Source organism: Sciurus carolinensis, chromosome 14 (assembly GCF_902686445.1).
Source record: "Sciurus carolinensis chromosome 14, mSciCar1.2, whole genome shotgun sequence".
Taxonomy (NCBI): Eukaryota; Metazoa; Chordata; class Mammalia; order Rodentia; family Sciuridae; genus Sciurus; species Sciurus carolinensis.
In genome coordinates, this window is record NC_062226.1 from 34,045,928 (window position 1) to 34,069,777 (window position 23,850).

The following is a 23,850-nucleotide window of genomic DNA, read 5'->3' on the forward strand; positions in this document are numbered from 1 at the left end:
ATCCAGCAGTGACAAAAGGTGAGAAACTGCTGTTGGGTCCCTGTAGGAGGCCTCAACCTGGATGGATGGTGTGTGTGCCTCCTTACTTGCCCTGCTGGCCAGGCCAAACTGTCCCCAGTGGGACACTGAACTTCTGGGACATGGCTCCGGGTCAGTGGATTCACATAGTAGAAAAGCCTTCAACTTATGCAATGGTTCTGGGGATAGAGAAGAATGAGAGGATGGCGAAGAAAGGTCTCTATGGAAATGGCCAGGAGGTGGAGTTGACAAAGCTTAGGAGATGCCATCAGTTAGCCACTGTATCAGGGTCAGTGTCTCAAGAGACTGAACTGTCCCCTACAAGCCTGTCTTACACAAAGAAGGGGCCTAGTAATTAGCTGTTGAATCACATTGCCCTCCAAAAGTCTCTGCAGGCTTTTGTCACTTCCATTTTCAAAGCTCTCACTATCATAGACTTCCTATTATATTCCTATATTTAGTTAGTGGCTGTACCTCACTGCCTGGGCATTTGCTGGCCAGAGATGATTGACATCTGCTTTACCCAGTGAGTGAGCAAGACCGTCATAGTTCAGGTAAGCAGCTCTACCTCGTTCCTCAGAATCACTTTGCCCACCCACCTCCTAGTCCTTCTTCCTTGGTGCCAGGGTTTCTCGAATTTGGCATTTATGGTACTGAAACAACCTAACAGATGAACAGAAATGGAGCATTTCTACCAAGAAAAGAAAAAGGTCCTTCGTCCCACCCCTGGGCATGCTCAGTATTTTGTCAATGACTTAGAAGAAGACACAGAGGGAAGTTGATTGGGCTGTGGCTGACCAGGATGAGATGCTGATGCTGTAGCTGACAGACCCAGTGCTTGCATTAATCTGTGGGCTGGGAGACTGAGCCAAAACCAACAAGAAGACATTTAAAAACTGTTATGAAAACATTGTAACTTTACAGGAGACAAACCAAGAAGAAAAAAATCCCCCCCATGCCAATTACCTGTCATTCATCTACTAGGTTTTCTGTTCTGTTTTATTTTTCTTTTGTGTTCTTATGCATATACAGAATTTGTATGTTTATATAGGTGGAACCATAATGTATGCACAGTTCTGTGGTCTTTGTACACATTGCATTTGCATTATTTTGTAAACAGAACTACAGGTTGTTCCTCACTTCTTTTTCATCTGTAATTGTGAATGAAATTGTCTAGTGTTGATCTAACCCTTTCGTGGTAGGTGGGCAATTAAGTAATTTCCAGTATCTTTGATATAGGCGATGCTGCCAGGAATATGTTGGTATAAAGAATTTTTATTTCTTTTGAAATTTCCTTAAGACAAATTTCTAAGAGTAAGATTTATGGGGCACAAACATTTTTATAGTTCTTAATATAGTGCTATGGAATTGTCTCTTAAGTATTTCTTGCAACTCACCACAGTCAAGATACTTAACATTATCTATCATACCTGAAAGTTTTCTTACACTCCTTTGTGACAAAATATTCCCCTTTGCTATCTGTAAGCAATCATTGATCTACTTAATGTCACTATAGGTGAGTTTGCATTTAATAGAATTTTATATAGTGAAATAATACAAGGTAGTCTCTTTTCTCTTACTACTTTCACTTGGCCTATTTTGACATTCAGCCATTTTGGGTTGCCAATATATTAATCCTTTTTATTGCTAAGTACTATTGCATGTTTTGAACATACCAGAACTTGTTTATCCTTTAACCTGTTACTGGATATTTGGTCTGTTTCCATTTGGGGCTATTATAGACAAAGCAGCTATGGATTTTTTTGTGTAAGTCTTTGTGTGGACATATGCTATCATTTCTCTTGGATAAATACCTAAGACTGGAATGTCTGGGTCACATGGTAAACGTATGCTTAAATTTTTAAGAATCTGCTGATTGCTTTCACAAGGTGACTGTGCTTCTTTAATTACCACTAGTAGTCTGTGAGAGTTCCAGTTTCTCTACCTCCTTACCAACACTCCACACGTTCAGTCTTAAAATTTCCCCATTTTAGTGAGTGTATAGTGGTATCTCATTATAGATTTAATTTGCACTTCCCTCATAACAAATAATATATTATCAATTGCTGTGTAGCAAAATACCCCCAAATCACTGACCTAAAACAACAAACATTTATTATCACACAGTTTCTGTGGGTTAGGAATCTGGAGATGGCTTAGCTGCTTGACAAGCTCAGGGTCTTTCATAAGTTTGCAGTCAAGTTGGTTGGCTAGAGTTGCAGTAATTTCAAGGCTGGTTAGGGGTTACAGAATCAATTTCCAGCTTCCTTTTGTATGGTCACTGGCTGACCTCATTTCTTCATCATGTGGACAATTCCATAGACTGCCCAAGTATCCTTCCAACATGGTGGCTGGTGATCTGAAAAAGAAAGCTAGAGAGAACCTAAGGTGGTTCTGGGGATAGAGAACAATGAAAGGATGGCAAAGAAAGGTCTTTATGGAAATGGCCAGGAGGTGGAGTTGACAAAGACTGACAAAGTCAGTCTTCCAATAGCTCAGTCTCAGAAACTGCATTCCATAACTTTTATTCACATTCTTTTTCTTGGAAACAGTCAATAAGTCCAGTCCCTATTCTGGGGGAAGGAATAACAGGGTGAATAGCAAGAAAAGGGAATCACTGGGGACCATCTTATAAACTGTTTACCACAAGGTTGACCTGTTTTTTTCATGTTTGCCTTCTGTTATGCCTTCTTTGGCCAGGTGTCTTTGGTAAAATCTGCCAAATTTTTTATTGGGTTGTCTTCTTCTTGAGTTGTTAGAATTCCTCAGATTCTTGATACCAGTCCTTTGTTAGGTATATGTTTTGCAAATATTTTCTCCAAAAGATTGTGGCTTGGCTTTTCATTTTTGTAATAAATGACTTTTGAAGATCAAATGTAAATTTTGATGAAGTCCAACTTGTTGAATTTTATTTTACAGTTGGTGCCTTTTGTGCCTTATTTGAGAAATCTTTACCTAAATTTTCTTTTCGGTACCAGGGATTGAACGTAGGGGTGCATAACCACTGAACCACATCCCTGGTCCTTCCCCCCACCCCCCCTGGTCTTTTCAATATTGTATTTATAGAGAGACAGGAGCTTGCTGAGTTGCATAGGGCCTCACTAAGTTGCTGAGGCTGGCTCTGAACTCACGATCCTTCTGCCTCAGCTTCCCAATCTGTTGGGATTACAGAAGTGCACCACACCTGGCTAGTAAGGCTACTTTCTAGAAGTTTTAGTCCTTACATTTAGGTTAAGGAACTATTTTTTTCATATGAGATAAGAAAAGAGTTGAGATTCATTTATTTTTCATTATGACTACTCATTAATTTCAGAACTATTTTTTGAAAGAAATTATTGTTTCCCGTTGAATTGCCCTGGCATTTCTGCTGAAAATTAATTGTCTTTTATGTTATTTTTTTATCACTTGTAGGGATGGTTAATTTTTTTAAGTGAATAAGCCTATTTCTTTAAGCTCATATACTGTGTATAGTATTGATTTTTCTCTTAATTTTGATTATATAGACTAAAAATTTTGTATAGTCATATGTTTCAATATTTTCCTATAATTTTTATGAATAAAACATCATTACTTCATGGTTGGGATATCTTATTCTTTTCTTTGATTTTAAAAAAAATTTAAAATTTGTTCTAATTAGTTATACATGACTGTAGAATACATTTATGCATTTTGAAATATCATACATAAATGAAGTATAATTTCTCATTTTTCTGATTGTACATGTAGAATCACATTGGACATGCAGTCATATTATGTATGTAGGTAATAATGTCTGTTTCATTCTATTATCCTTCTTTCCCCCATACCCCCTCTCCTCCCTTCACTCCCCTCTACCTAATCTAAAGTAACTCTATTCTTCCCTAGCCCTACCTCTTTATTGTGAATTAGCATCCACATATCAGAGAAAACATTTGACCTTTGGGTTTTTTGGGATTGACTTAATTCGCTTAGCATGATATTCTCCAACTCCATCCATTTACTGTCAAATGCCATAATTTCATTCTTCTTTAAAACTGAGTAATATTCCATCATATATGTAATATTCCATCAAATATATATATATATATACACGATATATATGTCACATTTTCTTTATCCATTCATCTATTGAAGGGCACCTAGGTTGGTTCCATAGTTTAGCTGGTATAAACATCAATGTGGCTGCATCATTCTAGTATGATGAATGTAAGTCTTTTGGGTATAAACTGAGGAGTGGGATAGGTATAGTTCCTACAAAGGTACAAACAGTGGATTTATGTTCTATAATTTTTAATTATGTAGCTTCTTGATTATTTGGAAAATATCATTATATATGGCATAAAGTGTATGTTGGTAGTCATTTGTTATTTGTCCAGAAGCACAACCCTCCACCCTGCCCTGGGAACAGAATTTTAAGGGAGACTTCTGGATGCAGGAAGACAACCCAAGACCACAGTGATATCCAGTGAATGGGCATGTGTCTATCAGGTTGCTGGTCAGAATACCTTTTCCCTTGGCATGTGTAGTTTCTGTTCTATTTCTTGTACCCTCTTAATTCTTCATTAGCTTCTTCTCTTTATTGTAATATTAAGTGTTGGAGTTTTTAAGAACTCAGTACTCTGCTTATCTCACCTGTATTTTTTCCTTAGGCAAATCCATCTACTTCTATCTTTTAAATTGCCATCTACACATGGATAGTCCCTTTGTTAGGACACTTGCATTGATGGATCCAATTAATGTCCTCTGTGTATCCATGCTTTTGTAATGTGACTTTTTAACTCCTTCCATCAAAAGGTGTAGTCCATTTCCTCCACCCTTGAATTTGACTGACTTTGTGACTTGTGTTGGTCAACAGAGTGGGACAGAAGTGGCAGTATGCCTGTTCCAAATCTAGACCCTAAAAGGCCTATGTGCTTCTGCTGTCTCTCCCTGGACCTCTGACTTTGCCCATGTTAGCCTGCTGGATAATGAGAGATCATGTGGAGGAGAGTCCAGTTTCCAGCCAAGGCCACTCGCTGTGACCTAGGCTGCCAACCTCCAGCTGTACAGCAGAGCCCAACCAGCATCAGTTAAGTCACACGCTCAAGGATACAGTCACACGAGGAAGCCCAGATGAAATAAAAAGATCTGGTTAATCCATGGGTTCATGAGCAAGAATAATCATTATTGTTTAAAACCACTGAGTTTTGTGATGGTTTATCATGCAGCAATAGTTAGCTGACAAAACCCTCAAATTTGTATCTCAAGTCCAGAACTTATGAACTCTAAATGTGCATATTCATGTGTTTGTTGGACATCTTCCTTTGGATGTCACAAACTCAGCACATCTCTAATGAATAATGCATTTTCTTCAGCCTCCCACCTGATCCTTTCCGGCCTCTCAACTTGAAGTATTGCCTTAGCCTGTCATTCGTATCTGAAATTGAGGGTCATCCTTGATTCCTCACTCTTGCCCTCCCTCCAAGCCAATGTGAAGTCCTGTCTTTTCTACTTTCCCCAAGTGCCTTAAGTTTGTTTATGTCTATCAATCTTCATTTCCATCATCTTGATTTAAACTGCATTCATCATCTCTTACTGGGTTTGCTGTAAGGGACTTTAAAAAAAAAAGCTTTATTGAGATATAATTTACATATTATGAAATTTGCCCTTTTACACTGTACAATTTAAGCTGGGCACAGTGGTGCACACCTGTAATCCCAGTGCCTCGGGAGGCTGAGGGAGGGGGATCACGAGTTCAAAGCCAGCCTCAGCAATAGTGAGGCGCTAAGCAACTCAGTGAGACCCTGTCTCTAAATAAAATACAAAATAGGGCAGGGGATGTGACTCAGTGGTTGAGTGCCCCTGAGTTCAATCCTCGATACCAAAAAATAAAATAAAATAAAAATAAAGTGTACAACTTAGTGATTTTGGTTATGATCACAGACTTATACAACTATCACCCACTATTTATTCTAGAACACTTTTTTATCACCCTATGAAGAAGCCCTGTACTAATTAACAGTCACTTCTCATTTCCTCTTCCCTAGCCCCTGGCAACCACTAATTTACTTTATGGATTTGCCTAGTCTGGACATTTAATATAAATGAAAACATACAACATGTGGCCTTTTTGACGGGCTTCTTTTACTCAGCATACTTTTCAAGGTTCATCTATGTCAGAGCATGTAATAGGACTTCATTTTTTAATTGCCAAATAATGTTTCACAATAATATTCCATTTTTATATGTATCTTGTTTTGTTTAGTCAACCTTTAATCAATGGACATTTGTGTTATTGGCTGTTAGGACCAATGACACTATAAACATCTGTGTACAGGTTTTTTGAGGACATATTTTCCATTTTCTCAGATATATACCTAAGAGAAGGGTGGATGGGTAAATCTATATTTGACATATTGAGGAATTGCCAGACTGTTTTCTGCAGGGTTCTACTTTCTCACATTCTCACCAACACTTGTTATTCTCTGTCATTGTGATTTTTATCCATCTGCAGTTTGATTTATATTATCTAAAGATTAATGATGCTGGGCATATTTTTATATGCTTATTGCTCATGTGTATATCTGCTTTGGACAAAAGTCTTTCAAATTCTTTGTCCATTTTAAAATTGGTTCATTTCTCTTTTTACTGTTGAGTTTTAAAAATCTTTTATATATTTTGGATACAAGTCCTTCACCAGATACATGTTTTGCAAATCCTCTCTCCCATTTTTGGGTTGTCTTTTTGTTTTCTTAATGATGTCCTTTGGAGGGAAAAAGATTTGAATTCTGATCCATTTTAAAATATCAATTCTTAAATTTTGTTGCTTGAGCTTATAGTATCATGTTTAAGAAATCATCACCAATCCAAGGTTACGCCTGTGTTTTCTTCTAAGAGTTTTGCTCTCACATTTAACTCTCTGATATTTTGGGTTTATATTTGTATCTAGTGTGAGGTAGGGACCCAACTTTATTCTTTTGCATGTGGTTATCTAGTTGTCTCAGCATCATTTGTTGAAATACTGTTATTTTCCCATTGAATGGTCTTGGCACCCTTATCAAAAATTCCTTGATCATAAATATAAGGGTCTAATTCTGACCTCTCACCTCTATTTCACTGATATATATGTTTAGCATGATGCTGGAATAATACTACAGTGATTTACTGTACATTTGTTTTGATAAGTTTTGAACATCAGGAAGTGTGAGTCTTCTAGCTTTGTTCTCTTTAAAGATTCTTTTCACTATTCTTTTTTTTTTCAATTTTAAAACCTGCTTTTATTTCCTTTCACATATGTAAATAATCACATTCAGAAGTCAAAACTTCATAAAAAGGTACACATGTACACACACACACGTGTCCCCTCAATTCTTACACAAAAGATAATGTGCTACATAAAGTTTCTTATACTTTGCTTTCCTCACTTAATAATATGCTGTAGTACAGTACTTCAAATTTGTCAAATATCACTTGATGTGTAATGTACTGTTAAGATACAAAGAAACTTTGGTGGCCTCAGTGTGGGAAGTCTGTCATAACAGTTATTAAGCTAGGGGGTGACATTTCCCACCGGCAACTGCCTTGAGTTTCACCATGAAACCAAAGGTACACAACATGAGCATGCTACCTACTGACATTCAGAAGCCCTGCCCACCTCAAGTCCTCTTCAAATTCTTTTCGCTATTCTGAGTGAATAAGTTTGCATTCTCATGTGAATTTTAAGATCAATTTGTCAATTTCTGTTTTAAAAAAGCAACAGGTTTTTATGGAATTGTGTTGGATTTGTTGATCAGTTTGGGAAGTATCACTATCTTAATAATATTAAGTCTTCTGATCTATAAACCTGGGATGTCTTTGCGTTACTTAGGTCTTTCATTTCTTTCAACTAGGTTTTGTGGTTTTTAGTTGGCAAGTTCTACAATTCTTTTGTTAGTTTATTTCCAAGTATTCTTTTTGATGCTATTATAAATGAATTTTTTTAAATTTTTACTTTAATTGTTCATTATTAGCATAAAGAAATAACTATTTTGGTATATTGATCTTGCATCACTTAACTTTAATGAACTAATTTATTGGTTCTAGTTTAGTGGAGTTTTTAGTATTTTCTGTATCTAGGCTCATCATATCATCTGCACATCGAGAAAGTTTTTACTTTTTCCTTTCCAGTCTGGTTACCTATTATCTGCATTTCTTGCCTACTTTCTCTGGCTCTAACCTCCTATACAATATAGGATGCTGGGGAGGAAGACTGCACATTTTTTTCTTGTTCCTGATCTCAGGTAAAGCATCTAGTCTTCATCATTAAGCATGATGTTAACAGTGAGCTTTTTCCTTAGATGTCCTTTTTCCAGTTGAGGAAGTTCCCTTCTATTCTTCATTGAGTGTTTTTATCATGGAGTTAGATCTTGTAAAATGCTTTCCTCTTTTTTATTGAGATGATTACGTAGTTTCCATCTTTTATTAATATGGTGTATTATATCGATTGATTTAAAAAAAAAAAAGAGATGGGAAGGGGTCTCAATGTTGCCCAGATTGGCCTTAAACTTCTGGACTCAAGTGATCATCCTCCTTTAGCCTTCTGAGTACCTAGGACTATGGGCATATGCCACCATGCTTGGCTTACGTTGATTGATTTTCATATACCAACCTTATTTTCCTGGGATAAATTCCACTTCATCAAAGTATCTTTCATGGTATCATTTTCTAAGTGATTAGATTCGATCCGTTAGCATTTTGTTGAGAATTTTGCATCTATAATTATGAGGAGAATTGGTCTGTATTTTCCTTGTGATATCTTTGTCTGGTTTGTCATCAGGACAATGCTGACCTCAGAATAGGTTGTGAAGTGTTCCTTCCCTTTTAATTTTTATTGAAAGGATTTGTCAAGCGTTGGTGTTAATTATTCTTTAAATGTTTGGTAGAACTCATCAGTGAATCCATTCTAGGCCTTAGCATTTTTTTTTTTTTTTTTTTTTTTGTGGGAAGTTCTTTTATTACTGTTTAATCTTTTATAGTAGGACAGTTCAGCTTTTTAATTTCTTCTTGAGTCAGTTTTGATAGTCTCTGTCTTTCTAGGACTTTGTCCATTTCATATAGGTATCTAATTTGTTGCCATAGATTTTTTTATAGTGTTCTTATATAATCCTTATGATTTCTGTAAGCTTGGTAGTAATGTTATCTTTCATTTGTGATTTTAGTTATTTTGAGTCCTTTTTCTTTTTTCCCCCTTGGTCAATATAGCTAAAGATTTAAAATTTTTGTTGAACCAACTTTGGGTTTCACTTATTTCCTTATTTTTATATTCTTTATTACATTTATTTCCACTCTAATATTTATTATTTCCTTTCTTCTGCTTACTTTGAGTTTAGTTTTTTTGTTTTTTCTGGTTTCAAATCTTTTCCTTTCCTTTTCTTTCTTTTCCCCCCTTTTTCTTTGCAGTACTTAGGATTGAACCCAGGCTTCACACATGTTAGGCAAGTGCTTTACCACTGAGCAACATTCCCAGCCCATTTTTTACGTTTTGTTTTGAGACAGAGTCTCTCTAAGTCCTTAGGGCCTTGCTTAATTGTGGAGGTTGGTTTCAAACTTGCAATTCTCCTGCTTCAGTTTTCAAAGTTGCTGGGATTACAGGCATGCACCACCTCGCATAGCTCCCAGACCCAGCCTTTTAAGATTTTTATTTTGAGAAGGGTCTCACTGACTTGCCTAGACTGGCTACAAACTTGAAATCTTCCTGCCTCAGCCTCCTGATTTTCTAAGTTTTTAAGATGGACATTTAGGTTATTGATCTAAATGAATGGATTTCTTTCTTTCTTTTTTTTTTTTTGCAGTGCTTGTCATTGAACCCAGGGCCTTGTCATTCTAGGCAAGCACTAGTGCTTTACCACTAAACCACATCCCCTCCCAGGTTGTTGGTTTGATATAGTATTCTTTTTTTAAAAAAAATATAGTTTTAGGCTTACAGATAAATTAAGGAGACAAAGTAGAGAACTTATACGTTCTTCTCTCCCTCCAAACAGTTCATCCTGTTATTCACCTATTACACAGGAGTGACACATTTGTTAAAATTAATGAACCCATGTTGATGCATTATTATTAACTGAAACCTATAGTTTATATTAGGGTTCATTCTGTGCTTTACGGTTCTGTGATTTTTGAGGAATGCATAATGTCATGAATTTCTTTTTTTTAAATAGGCATTTACTTTTTTCCATTTTTTTATTAGTGCATCATAAATATACATAACAGTGGAATTCATTGTTACATATTTGTACATACACACAATAGAATAATTTAATTTGGTCAGTGTTATTCCCCAGTATTTGCACCCCCACTTCCCGCTCTTCTGCTTCCTCCTGGTTCCTTTCCTCTGCCGGTCTCCCTTCTATTTTTATGTGGTCTTCCTTTTCTCTTCCTCTTCTTTGTTTATTTATCTGAAGTTCTGAGGGCCTTAAGCATGCTAGGCAAGAGCTCTACCACTGAACTACATAATTATCCCTGCTTAGTTGTTCTATTGTAATGATTCTTTAGTCTCCCTTAACCCCACTTTCCCCAGCTTATTTCCCATTTGCATTGAGACCCTTCTCAAAATAAAATCTTAAAAGGCTGGGTCTGGGAGCTATGCGAGGTGGTGCATGCCTGTAATCCCAGCAACTTTGAAAACTTCCTTTTCTCTTCCTCTCTTCCACATAATGGAATTTACAGCTATAAATTTCCCTCTAAGCACGGCTTTATCTGCATCACAGTTAATACCATTGACCTATGTGTCCTGTGTTAGTACCACATGGTCTTCAATACTGCAGCTTATATTATGCTTTGAAATTAGGAAGTGTAAGTACTTCAGCTTTGTTCTTTTTTGGGATAGTTTTTGGTTCTGGTGGCTCCCTTTCATTTCCATATGAATTGGGGATCCATAAGTTTTGGTATGTTGTATTTTCACTTTCTTTAATCTCAAAATATTTTTCCCATTTGCATTGAGACTTCTTAGATTGTTTAGGAGTGTATTATTTAATTTTCATGTATTTGTTTACTTTCCTAAATTTTCTTCTGCTATTAATTTCTAATTTAATTCTGTTGTAGTCAGAGAGTATATTTTGAATGACTTTAATTCTTTTAAATTTATTGAAGCTTGTTTTGTGGTCTATGATATGATCTTCCAGGGAGAATGTTCCTTGTGCACTTGAGAAGAACGTATATTAGGTTGTTGGTGGGTAGAGTGTTCTATGGATGTGTATAGTTGTCAAGTTTTTTCTTTGTTGATCTTCTACTTAGTTGTTCTCTCAGTTCTTTATTACACAGCAACTTGCTTTCGTGGGAGGGACTATATATCTTCTTTGTTTATTTATCTGAAGTTCTGAGGGCCTTAAGCATGCTAGGCAAGAGCTCTACCACTGAACTACATAATTACCCCTGCTTAGTTGTTCTATTGTAATGATTCTTTAGTCTCCCTTAACCCCACTTTCCCCAGCTTATTCAGTTCCCATAGTGATCTTCTAAAAGTTTAAATTTGAGTATATCTGTATCATTTGATCCTCAGGACCCTGCATAGAATCTGTCATAGGTACTCAATTGCATTTGGTGGTCGAGTCAAAGAATGAATGAAGGGTTAAAATGAAAGGTTAAGCCCAGGGAGGACTAGAGGGATCAGAGGAGAAGTGATGACCACATCTTCTTCTTCCTTTCTTTTCTGGGCTACTATCAAACACAGGACACCTGCACTGGTCATGAGCAAATGAAAGGAATAGGAATGGGTACACAGGGAAATGGTATTATTGGAGAATATGGTCTCTGCCCCCTGGTGCCAGCAACATGGAACAGGGACAGTAAAATTATTCAGGTTGTAGAATGGATCCATCTTAGCTTAAAGTTGCTTTGGAGTAGTACTGGGTATAAGAAAACTGGAGTGAAGAAGAAATGAAAAGGGCAAAGGGTGAAAGGACTTAAAACAATTACTGTTTAAAGCAGGCTAGCATTTTTTAAAAATATTTTTTTAGTTTTCAACGGACTTTTATTTTTATTTTTATTTATTTATTTAAACGCAGTGCTGAGGATCGAAACCAGTGCCTCACACACACTAGGCAAGTGCTCTGCCACTGAGCCGCAACTCCAACCCCCAAGCTAGTGGTTTTTAAAAGAACCATCAGGCTATAGTTCTTCTGTTGGATGGAGAAGTTTTTATTTATTGATGATAACTGAACATTTCTTAAACAATATATCTGTATCAGACTTTTTTTTGTACTAGGGATTGAACCCAGGGGTGTTTACCACTGAGATATATCCCTAGCACTTTTTACTTTTTGTTTTGAATCAGAGTCTTGCTAAGTTGCTGAGGGCCTCACTAAATTGCTGAGGCTAGCCTTGAACTTGCAATCTTCCTGCTTCAGGCTCCTGAATTTCCGGGAGTAGTGTATCACCATGCCTGACTGTATCAAGGCTTAGAAATGGGAGCTAAACATAGGTTAGTTCAGAATAGCCCCCATCTTACAGATTTAGAAATTGAGATTGAAATGGTTAATTGGCCAAGACCATAGACTTAAGATGGGTTTCAGTACCCACTCTGTTTCCCACCAAAGCCTCTGTTTTCATTATTGTAGGATCCTAGTGTGTTCCTTTATTACTATACTTCCAACTCTGCTTCCAGTGTCCTTTGCCTCCAGTATCCATAACTTTTACTTCAAGTAAGTGTTCTTGTGGACAGTAAGTGGTGCTGAGCCTCTGCTCTCTCAGGCTGTAGTTGTGGAAGTCTGGGTTCTCCTTGGAGCTTGAGCTGTGTTGAAAAACAAAACAAAACCAAAACAAAGAAAGAAACAAACAAACTCCCCCTCTCTCCCTGCCTAAGTCTAATAGACTTGAGTGGCCTCCTTGAGGCTGTCCCATTCAGCAAAAGGACGGGGGTCTTGCCTCTGGCTACCTCTATGTTTGATTTCTGTCCTATAATGGGAGAGTCACTATGGCCAGCCCAAAATGTCCTCTGCCCAGTTAACAACCCGGATACAATAGCCCTAGGCAAAAATCTATCTTGGATTTGAAGCCACCACAAGTTTTAGCTCCAGGTAGGGCATGGGTTTGGGTAGGTTTCCACTGTCCTCTCTAGACTCAGTTTCTCCAGCTATAGAATTGAAGGAGAAGATTTGGCCAGCTAGATTAGCAGCCTGTACCCATGGAATTGTAGATAGTGAAGTATATTCTAGTCCACATTATCATTAGGCATTGTCTGATTAAATCATCCACAGGTTTTTTTTTTGTATATACATATATATATATATGTATATATACATATATACACACACATATATATACCCATATATATATATACATATATATATACACACACACATATGTATACACATATATTCATAGATGTCATATTTTGACAAAAAGATTCTCGAGTTTACTAAAAAGTAAAGTATGTACCTTATATGTATGTGTGCAATGTTGTTAGGACTGTGGAATTTATAGCTATTAGAAAGGTATCCTCATACTCAAAACACTTGGGAAGCACTAAGACATTCCCAGGGTCTCTTTAAGCCTGATGGAAAACTTATTAAAAGTATTTAACATTTAGCAATCAGAATGCATGTGCTGAAACAGAGTGGAGACTTGTTGGGATAGGAGCCCACACTGATGACAGGCTTAATCTGTTAGTTGCAGGATCTCAAGGGCAGCCTAGGGAATTCAGAAGAAGGCTAAGTCTACTAGCACAGTTGGGGCATGGGATAGGAGCGTGATGGGAGGTCTGCCAGTGACTGCTTCTCTGTGGGCATGGCAGCATTTCAGTGTGCAAAGATCACACATAGGCCATTCTTTCAGCTGCTACACTGGGGTGGCATACAGTGTCTGTGGCATCTTGGCCTCTTGCTTCCTGTGCAGCTGACTCTAGCTGCAAGCCCAACTGGTATCACTGCATGCACCCTTCTTTCCCAAATTTGACTTTAAAATTCTCCGTCATGTTGGGCAGTTTTCCACCCAGGTGGTAAATTTGTGAACCTACAAACTGGGTTTGGTTAAATGACTTCACCTTCTCACTGCTTGCGTATAGGTGAACTGTGGGGAAAAAGGAAGGCCAAATCTGGGGTCAGGAGCCCAATTTTGGGTTATGTCTTGGCTTTGCTGCTGTTTCCCTATATGCCTCTGGGAAGTCACTTCATCCTTGTGACCTTGGTCTATGGTCAGTCAAATGGGATGGTGACTTCTGCTTTCTTCACAAGCCATGCTGCGGCTTAAATGAAGGAAAAGAAGGGAAGTGCTTTGCAAACCATAGAGCACTGTGCATGCAGGAATTAGTCTGTTCCAGACTGAAAGATCTGGCTGCTCAGAATGCATGTCTGCTTCTGGATAAATCGGGGATTACATATTTGCCATTTATTTAGAATATCCCTGAACTGCCCTCAAATGTGATCACAATGTAACTTCAACTTTTGATGGGGAGGAGGGAGATTGAATTGCAGAAAGTGCAATCTTTCTTTCCCTTTAACGCTTCAAGAGCAGAGCTGAAATGGGCTGCAAGAGAGAACCTAATCCACTTCCCTCCATTTATAAATGGGGATACTGAGGTCCAGTGGGGACCAGTGAGTGGCACAATGCTCCACACAGGGAGTTGGTGGAGCCAGAGCCAGGTGTGATTCCCAACTGTTTTCATCACAAGATGGGATGCATTTGCAGCAAAGCATTCACTCAAATTCAAGCCTTCCTTCATCCAACAGCATTTATGGAGTCTTACTAGTGCTGACTTCCATGCTGACCATTTGTGGGTAGACTAGACAAGCTGGGTACAGTTCTGTACTCAGGACTCTCGGGAGAGAATGCTTTTCTAGAGTCTTGAGAGAGGAACAGATAAAGTACCATCGATATAGGTTTGGCAACCTCCCTTGCGGGTGGAGGCAATTTTAAGAACAGTGAAAAAAATGTGGTTTTGACTCTCAGCAGTGCTGGCCTATTACCAGTGCACAGTAAGCACCCTGCCTCCTTGCTTCATTTCATTTTATAACCCCCTCAAATGGGGAGTTGAGGTTCAGAGAAGAGAAAGGATCTGGTCGGGGTCACAGAGCTGGAAAGCGCCAGTCACTCTGATGGAAAAACGGGGTGATTCCAAGGCCTTGTAGGTCTTAGGAACAGGTTCCATTCAGGTAGAAAGAGCACCGGGCTCAGGTGCTTGGGAGACCTGGGTCAAATCCCAGCTATGCCATTTCCCAACTGGGTGACCGCTAGTTATTCTTGAGAAGACTCCTGTTTCTCAAGTGCAAAGTAGAGGAAGCAGCATACTTACCTTCGGGGCTCCCGTGAAGGAGAAATCGGTGGCTGCGGGTAGAGCCCCTGCCAGTGCTTGGCCGCAGGGCGCACTCCAGAAGTGTTCCTTTGCTGCTCAGAAGAGCGGCTGGGTCTGGACCTGAGTCCTGTGCGTCCTGGAGAGAGGCCTGGACGGTTCTCCTCCATTGAACAGTAACAAGGGCAGTGGCAGAGGTGACGTTTGCAAGCAGGGACCTGAAAACAGCCTCCCTCTCTGGCCCACCCCCCTCTCTAATGGGTGGGACCTCCTCAAAGCTCCCAAAGGCCGGGTTTGGATACCCGGAGTCACCCGCCACGCCCGACTGCACAGGGTGTCAGTTCGGCCCTGTCGCTGCTGCATTCCGGCTTCGTGTGTCAACCCCTCATGAAAATCTCCCCGGCCCCGGCTTTGAATAGCCCCTGGGCTGCTGGGGGCCAGGAGGCTGGCTCCGTTTTGCCTGTCAAATCATCCGCTTTGTCCAAGGGCAGGGACGCCGGGTCTCCTTGCAGAATGCGGCCAGGTGGTCCCTGTGGCACGATGTCGCGCTACTCCGGCTGAACAAACAGCGGTCAGACGCGCCAGCCAGGAGCCGCTGCCACTCGGAAGGTTTGACCACAGGCTGGGGCGAGGAGCCGGACTCCCACCTGCCAGCGCAAACCCTCCGTTCGTCACGAGTCCTACTCGAAGGACCCGCGCTGTCACTCTTGCCCTCGCGGGGCGTGGGGGACCCGAAGGGGCCAAACCAAGGAGACCGAGCCCCTGACGACAGAGTCCGGGGACACGCAGAATCCACACCTAACTGGCCGCTTCGTCACCCTCACTGCCAGGCGCTGGGAACGCATTCAGCGCTGATGGCAATAATAGCTCATCCAGGCTGCCTGGCAGCCCCCTATACCCGTTTTAATGGGGTCTCTTAGTTTTAAAGCAGTCTTTCTCTAGTGTATTTCATTGTTGTAAAGAGTACATAACATAGAATGTACCAGAAGTGATACCAGCACCTTCACAACGCTGTACAGCCATCGCATCTAGATCGGAGCATTTTTATGACTGCAGATGGGAAGGAACCCCTAACCCACTAGCAGTCCCAGCGACATTACAGAGAGCTCTGTGAACTGATGGAGGGCATGGATTCCAAAAAGGAATTAATGCACCAATAAAAGAATAGACAACTTATGCATTTTATGTCATCAGCTGGGCATATTCCGTTTTATCTTACTTTTCCACTTTCACCTTTCATTCCCTTGTTGGTTCAGTTAGGGACTCAGCTATTGGCTGGGTCTGGTCTGGCAGTGTCATTCCAAATGCCCTTTCTTCTCCCTCCCTTCCACCTCTCCCCTTTCCTTCCTTTGACCTTCAGATACTGACTGTACCTACCCACCTACTCTCTGTTTATATATCACCCATCTCCTATCAAAACTGTCATCTAGGCCAGGTTCGGTGGCACAGGCCTGTAATCCCAGCAGCTCAGGAGGCTGAGGCAGGAGGATCACGAATTCAAAGCCAGCCTCAGCAACACAGGGAGGTGTTAAGCAACTCATTGAGACCCTGTCTCTAAATAAAATTCAAAACAGGGCTGGGGATGTGGCTCAGTGCCCCTGAGTTCAATCCTTGGTCCAAAACAACAACAACAACAACAGACAGACAAACAGAAACCATCTATCAAAATCTATCATCTATCAAGTCTATCAATCATTTATTTTTCAATCATCTGGCAAAAATCTGTCAATCACCTATCTATCTTCCTACTCTATGTTTCTGTAAATACAGATCCTTGGTTCTCAACCCTGCATATTAGAATCACCTGGGAAGGTTTTTAACTGGAGCCTGGGCCCCATCTCAGGCCAGTAGAAAAGGAGTCTTTGGGTGTGGGGTCCAGGCATCTGCATGTCTTTTAGGTTCTCCAGGGTGATTCTGAAGCATAGTGAAGATGAAGAATGACTTACCTAATTTACCTCTCTGATCTTTAACCTTCTGAAAAATGTTTTATCCCAGTTCTGGTCCTTAGTTGGTCTATTTTTCACACAAATGGAAATTTACTACACAAAGTGAAAACAGTCTGTCTTTTGGCAATATGTATAAAAATTTTCTACATGCTAAAAAATGCTACCAAGTATTTTATTAACATGTGTTACATTTATTTAGTCAGTGTCCTATTAAGATTTTTGAATAGAATGATACTGAATCTATAAATGAATTAGGGAAAATTTATGTATATTTGACCTATGCATTTTTAATTTAATTAAAACATTTGACCTTTCAAACATACACAGAACAAACAGTATGGTGTACCCCCAAGACCTATTGCCAACCCACTGTCAGTTTTGTCCAATTCTGTCCCAGCCATACCTCCATCTTCCCCTACATTCATATTATTTTTTAAACAAATTCTAGACATGTAAATTCATATGTAAACATTTCAGCATATATCTCAAAAAGATAACAAAAGCCTAATGTTGTACTAAAAAAATGAACTATAATGCCTTAATATCATCTGGGCCAACTTGATAATTAAAGACAAGGTTCAAATTCCCAATTGTCTCATACATGTATTTTCTTTTATTTTTATATTTTGTATATGCATTTGATTTTGTGTGATCTGAAGTCTCTTTCTCTCTCTCTCTTTTAAGTACTAGGGGTTGAACTCAGGGGTGCTCTCCCAATGAGCTACATCCCCGGTCCTTTGTATTTTTTTATTTCGAGACAAGGTCTCAAAATAAAAAGTTGCTGAGGCTGGCTTCAAACTTACCCTCTCCTGCCTCAGCCACCAGAGTTTCTGGAATTACAGGTGTGCACCACAGCACCTAGCCGCCTTCTTTCTTTAAATTAATAAAACTGTTTCCCCAAGTTTCTCAGTTGTCTTTCCATTTGAAAACCAGCTTGGTCTTATATGAAGTTAGTGGTACACAACATTTCCCTCTCAAAACTCTGATTAGTACCTTTTCCATTGCTCTTTTAAAAAAATTATTTATTTTTTACAGACTGCATTTTGATTCATTGTACATAAACAGGGTGCATCATTTTGTTTCTGTGGTTGTGCACAATGTAGATTCATACCATTCCTGTAATCATACATGTACATAGGGTAATCATGTCTGTCTCAGTCCACCATTTTTCATACCCCCCCATTTCCCTCTATGTAATCTAAAGTTCCTCCATTTTTCTCTCACTCCCCACCCCCATTGCTTTTGTAGAAGGAAATTTTTAAGCTAAATTAAATCTTGTTCTTTTGTGGCAACATATTTGAGGAGGGTATGAATTTTTTCTTTCTATTACTTATGGTCCTAAATGCTTCCCAGAATATATTTAGTTGGAGGCTCTTTCATTTAGTTTTGCACAGAAAATGATTAAACTTTTCAATGTCCACATAGGCCATTTTTTGGAGCTCTGAAAATTTCTATTTCATAGCTTTCATTCCAATCGCTAAAGAGACACAAACTAGTGTACAGATGCTTTATGTCTGGATTTCTTCTGTGTCTATCATTTTGTCTTCCAGCAGATTCACACTTATATGCCATCTGTAACGGCCTGCAATAATCTTTCATTAGCTGAACATCAGTGGTGTGCTCCTTGTATAGTGTTGGCACTTAACCTCTGCACACTGGGGACTGCTTACTATGAACCCATAACTCTCCTGAGGACTTTTTTTTGGTCTGTGAGAGTATGGTTAGCCTGAAGGTGGAGCAAAATGAAAGTTCCAGAAAGTTAACCCCAGACACCACACACAACAGATACAGTGGGTGGGTTAGTATTCCAGTTTCCTGGCCCAATAGGTGGAATAACTCTGAGGTCTGTCCTATCACCCTGAGAAACCCCATGGGACTGAGCCCAGCTGCCTGTGGTGGAGGCTTGCTTGATAACTTGCCCTTTGCAGATTTTTTTTTTCTCTTTTTGGGTGGGGGGCACTGGGGATTGAACTCAGGGGTACTCGACCACTGAGCCACATCTCCAGCCCTATTTTGTATTTTATTTAGAGACAGGGTCTCACTGAGTTGCTTAGCACCTTGCTTTTGCTGAGGCTGGCTTTGAACTCACGATCTCCTGTTTCAGCCTCCCAAGCTGCTGGGATTACAGGCATTGCCACCTCACCCAGTCCTTTGTAGATTTTCTTTCAATTCCTGGCCCAGTTTCTTTCTCCTTTACTGGTGCTTCTTAGGATCACTTCTGAAATACACTAACACTCGCAGCCTTGCCTTAGTGTCTACTTCCAGGAAACTCAACTGAACAAGTATTTATATCTAATTATTATTGTAAACAACGTAGTGATGAATATATTTGCACACACGTGTTTGCAACTTTCACTTTTTTCTTTTCTTTTCTTTTCCTTTTTGTTTTTAGAACAGAGTACCAGAAATGGAACTGGCAGGTCATAGGGCAGAAATATTTTTAAACTGTAGTAGATTCTGTCAAATTTCAGGTAAGTTTAGAAAGGAATTGGGTAGCAATCAGTCTATAGCTGACCTCTCTGAGAGACCAGTATTGAAAATTGCTTTGTTTTTCCTGCTTGCCTGCGTTCTTATAATCTTAAAGGATACAGGCAAGGTGGCCTTATCTGCTGGTCGTGTGTGATTTTGTTAGGTTAGCCTCATGTGGGGAGTGGTGACTTGCATCATGATCTCTGACTGCCTCATGGCTGTTTTGTGCTGGCAACTTCCTGTGCAAAGGTACAGGTCAAGATTGCCCAGTTGCTTTGGTGATGCCTGGCCTGGGGAGGCTCTGTGCAAGGGCACAGAGCTCTATCAATCTGAACTTTGAGCTCAGGCACCAGCCGCTGGAGATAGAGGAAATCTGGGCATAATAAGATAACCACAATGTCTAGCAAATGACCATGACCTTCGAGGCTGTCTGCTTTGTAGAAACTTTGCCAAAAATAACCTTTTGATGATAAAACGTATATAACAAACATGCTGTGCTAGCTCTGGATCAGATTGTTCCTCCATCAGATTTCAGTGTCCCACCTGGACCGAGCTTTCTCTCTCTGTGTCTTTTCTCAATCCCCCATTGCCCTTCTCAGGTTTCTGAATTAACGGCCATGCAGGTCTCAGAGCCTCAGGTACCAATCATATTCAAATCCATCTATCCTTGTTTCAAATTTATTAACCCTTAGGCTCTGTGATATCCTGCCACAGATGCTAACCTTAGCCAGAGCCTTACTCATGTTCCTACTATTTGTTTGCACAATTTATCCAAGGTCCTTTGGAAGATCCTCCATTTGAGAGGCACTGCCCCACCCTCCCCTGCCCCATCAGATAAGAACAGATTCTGTACAGTCACCTACTGGAAAGTGTGTTGAGCCAGGAACCTGGGTTGAGATTTATAATCTCTATCATCTCCTTTCCTTTCTAAGCCTCCGTCAGAGTAGATGAGAACCATCTCACCATGATCAAGTGCCACTGATCATCTGCAACAAAATTCTAGTGTGATCCTCAGAGAAAAGGCGCTGGCCATTCCTCGGTTGCTCCTCCACCACTTGCCCTCCCCCCAGCTTCTCCCTTGCGGTTACCTTCGCCTGGTTCTGACCTGCCCTCACGCCTCTCCCCACTTTACCCAGGACCCCCCAGGAGCCTCCTATTCAGGGCAGCCGTTTCCCTTCCCCTGTAACTGTCGATCCATTTGTCTGTTTTCTGGACTAGACTAGTAGCTGCTCGATGCCAGGAATGGTCTTAGTGGCCGCTGTATCCCCAGCACTTGGCCCAAAGCAGGTGCCTGGGAAACATCCACTAATGGACAAATAATTGAATGAAGGAAAGTGAATGGAGGGTATTTGGTGAACTCCTTGAATGAGGGTTTGTTTGAAGAGTGGCAGTCAAATGATTTAAAAACCTGTTCCCACAGGGAGTTAGGGAAATGAAATAAAAATGGCAGGCAAAAAGGCTGCTAAAAATACTGGTGCTTCAGGATCTTATTTTTCACACCTGGCTTGGTCAGTTTTGTTTATTCAGAATTTTCTTATGTCCATGTAAATCACATTCCCTCCTCACAGGTTGGCTTTGACTCTATGTCTTCCTGTCCTTTGGTTTTAAAAAAAATACTGCGGTGAGTGAGGTCTTGGCTTTAACTTCTGCTGTTATTAAGAGATACTGTTGCTGGGCACGGTGGCGCACACCTGTAATCCCAGCCGCTTAGGAGGCTGAAGGCAGGAGGATCACGAGTTCAAAGCCAGCCTCAGTAACTTAGCGAGGCCCTAAGCAACTCAGCAAGACCCTGTCTCTAATAAAATACAATGAAGGGCTGGAGCTGTGGTTCAGTGGTTAAATACCCCTGAGTTCAATCCCTGGAACCAAAGAAAGCAAGCAAGCTACTGTCTGCTAGAGCTACGTGTGTCGAGGAGTACAGGGAGATACCCACTATCCAGTTAAATCCTGGCTAGAGCTAATGCCCCCACTTTGTAGGTGAGAAACAAGCCTTCATGTCACCTAGGACATGAGCTGTGAAACTGGAACTTGAACCCAGGTGTGACCTTTTCACATTCTTGTCCCTACAATTTAAAAAGTAGGCCTATGTCTGTCATCTCAATAGTTCCTTAGAGCCACTTTGTGAGAGAGGAGAGAAGGGATCCTAATGCCACTTTCTGTGCGTAGAAGACAAGGGATGGGGTGGTCTGAATGTGTCCCCTGAGGCTCATGGAAACTTCATCCCCAGTGAGGCAGTGTTGGAGGCGGGACCTAACGGAAGGGGTTTGGAACCCACCAGTGGGTTAATGGCATTGTTACAGGAGTGGGTTCTTCATAAAAGGACACATTCAATCCCCTCTTCTCTCCTCCATCCATCTGAGGCCTTCTGCTGTGTCATGATGTAGCAAGAAGGTCCAGGTCACATGCAGCCTGTGGATCTTGGACTTCCCAGCCTTCACGACAGTGAGCTGATAAATTTCTGTTCACTATAAATTACCCAGCATGATACTGTGTAATAGCACAGAGTGGGCTAAGATGAGGAGTTAACAGCACACTTACGACTTGAACCCCCTCAGCAGACCTCTTGCTTGGTCCTTTCTAAGGTAGCACTGTGGGCCTTTGCTTTTACTCCCCAAGTCTCAGGTTCCTTGCCTGAAAGATGGGAGTCATCGAAGGTCCCACCTGCAGGGCTCTGAGGGTGAGATGAGACAGGGTAGGTCGAGCAGACGGCAAGATGTGAGCTGTCTGCAGGATATTGGAAGCTTCTGAAAAAGGAAGAGAAGAGGGAACCAAGAGGTTAGAGTGGATGGAGAAGCGCGAGTCTCCAGAGCAAGCCAGGATGGATGGCTGCGCTTGGCAGGTTGTCTGTCGAGGGAGCTTCCGACCTTCAGCAAGCTTTCGCGGATGCTTTTTGGCTGCTCACTGTCTCCAGATGTTCTTCCACCTTGCTGCATTTAGGAAATTCTATCGTGTTTCTTATCCTTAAACATACTTTAACATTACTATTTAAGTAATGTTGAATAATATTGTTAATCTCGCACCCCCTTCTACCTGAACTTTCAGCTCTCAGCTCTGTGTCTCCTTGGGTACTATTACCTTGATAAAGTTAACTTTGCTGGAAAGCACTATAACAACGTAGTTAAGAGCTTGGACTTTGCCAGGCATGGTGGCATGTTCCGGTAATCCCAGCGACTCAGGAGGCTGAGGCAGGAGGATTGGGAATTCAAAGCCAGGGTCAGCAACTTAGCAAGGCCCTAAACAACTCAGCAAGACCCTATCTCTAAATAAATATTAAAAGGTAATGGGGAGGCTCTGGTCCTGGCCGTGGCAGCTCCCGCAGTACTACATGTGTTTGGGCTGGAGTGCAGGTCTTCGGTGCTGTGCTTGGGTCTATGATTGTTGAGTCTGGAGCGTGGAGGCTCCTCATGGCGGCCTCCTGGACGTCACTATGCCTAAAGCACCAAAGGGAAGAAGTACAGGACAGGAAAAAATGTTATCCATCCACAGAGTAGAAAAGCAGCTCAGATTATGAGAGAGGCCCACAAGTAAGAAAAAAAGAGAAAAGTTGAATAATGAAAGGGCCTTGTATCCCAATCTTATTGGTGAAAAACTGCAGTGGTTTCAAAATCATCTGGAGCCCCCAAAATTGGAGTATTCAAAGAAAGATGCTTGTGAATTAGTCGAAAGGTATTTAAATAGATTTAGCAGTGAGTTGGAGCAGCCTGAGTTACATAACAGCATCAAAGACAGACAGGGAAGGCGGCACTTTTCCTGGCAAACAGTTATCAAGCTGCCGATGGGGCGCTAAGGGCAGCAGCATGAAGATATGACCTTGAGATCCCAGACATTTTAAATGCAAACAATCTGAAAACTTTTAGGGAGTGGGATTTTGATCTGAAGAAATTGCCAAACATTAAAATGAGAAAACTCTGTGCTAATGATGCAGTTCCTAAGAAGGGCAAGAGGAAAACTATTTAAACTACAGGCAAAAGTTAGGAACTAAAAGGTGAATCAAATGACTCAAAGAAATGGCTCTAGTAGCCTGATTGTCTTTGAGTTGAAAATAATTTGAGAACTTCACGTCACATTCATTAAGGTAAATGATTATCTAGACATGAGAATTTGTTATTTAACTCATTTTCTTACATAATGAGGGTCCCATTTGCAGTTTAAAAAATGGTGTTATGATTTTTATTTAAAAATGAAGGTTGATTTTCA

The 23,850-nt window shown here is 40.5% G+C and overlaps 1 pseudogene; it reads left to right on the forward strand.

Annotated features, from left to right (window-relative positions):
* The first annotated feature begins 23,080 nt into the window (after positions 1-23,080).
* On the forward strand, positions 23,081-23,610 carry LOC124964000 (translation machinery-associated protein 16-like; annotated as a pseudogene).
* The last annotated feature ends 240 nt before the right edge of the window (positions 23,611-23,850 follow it).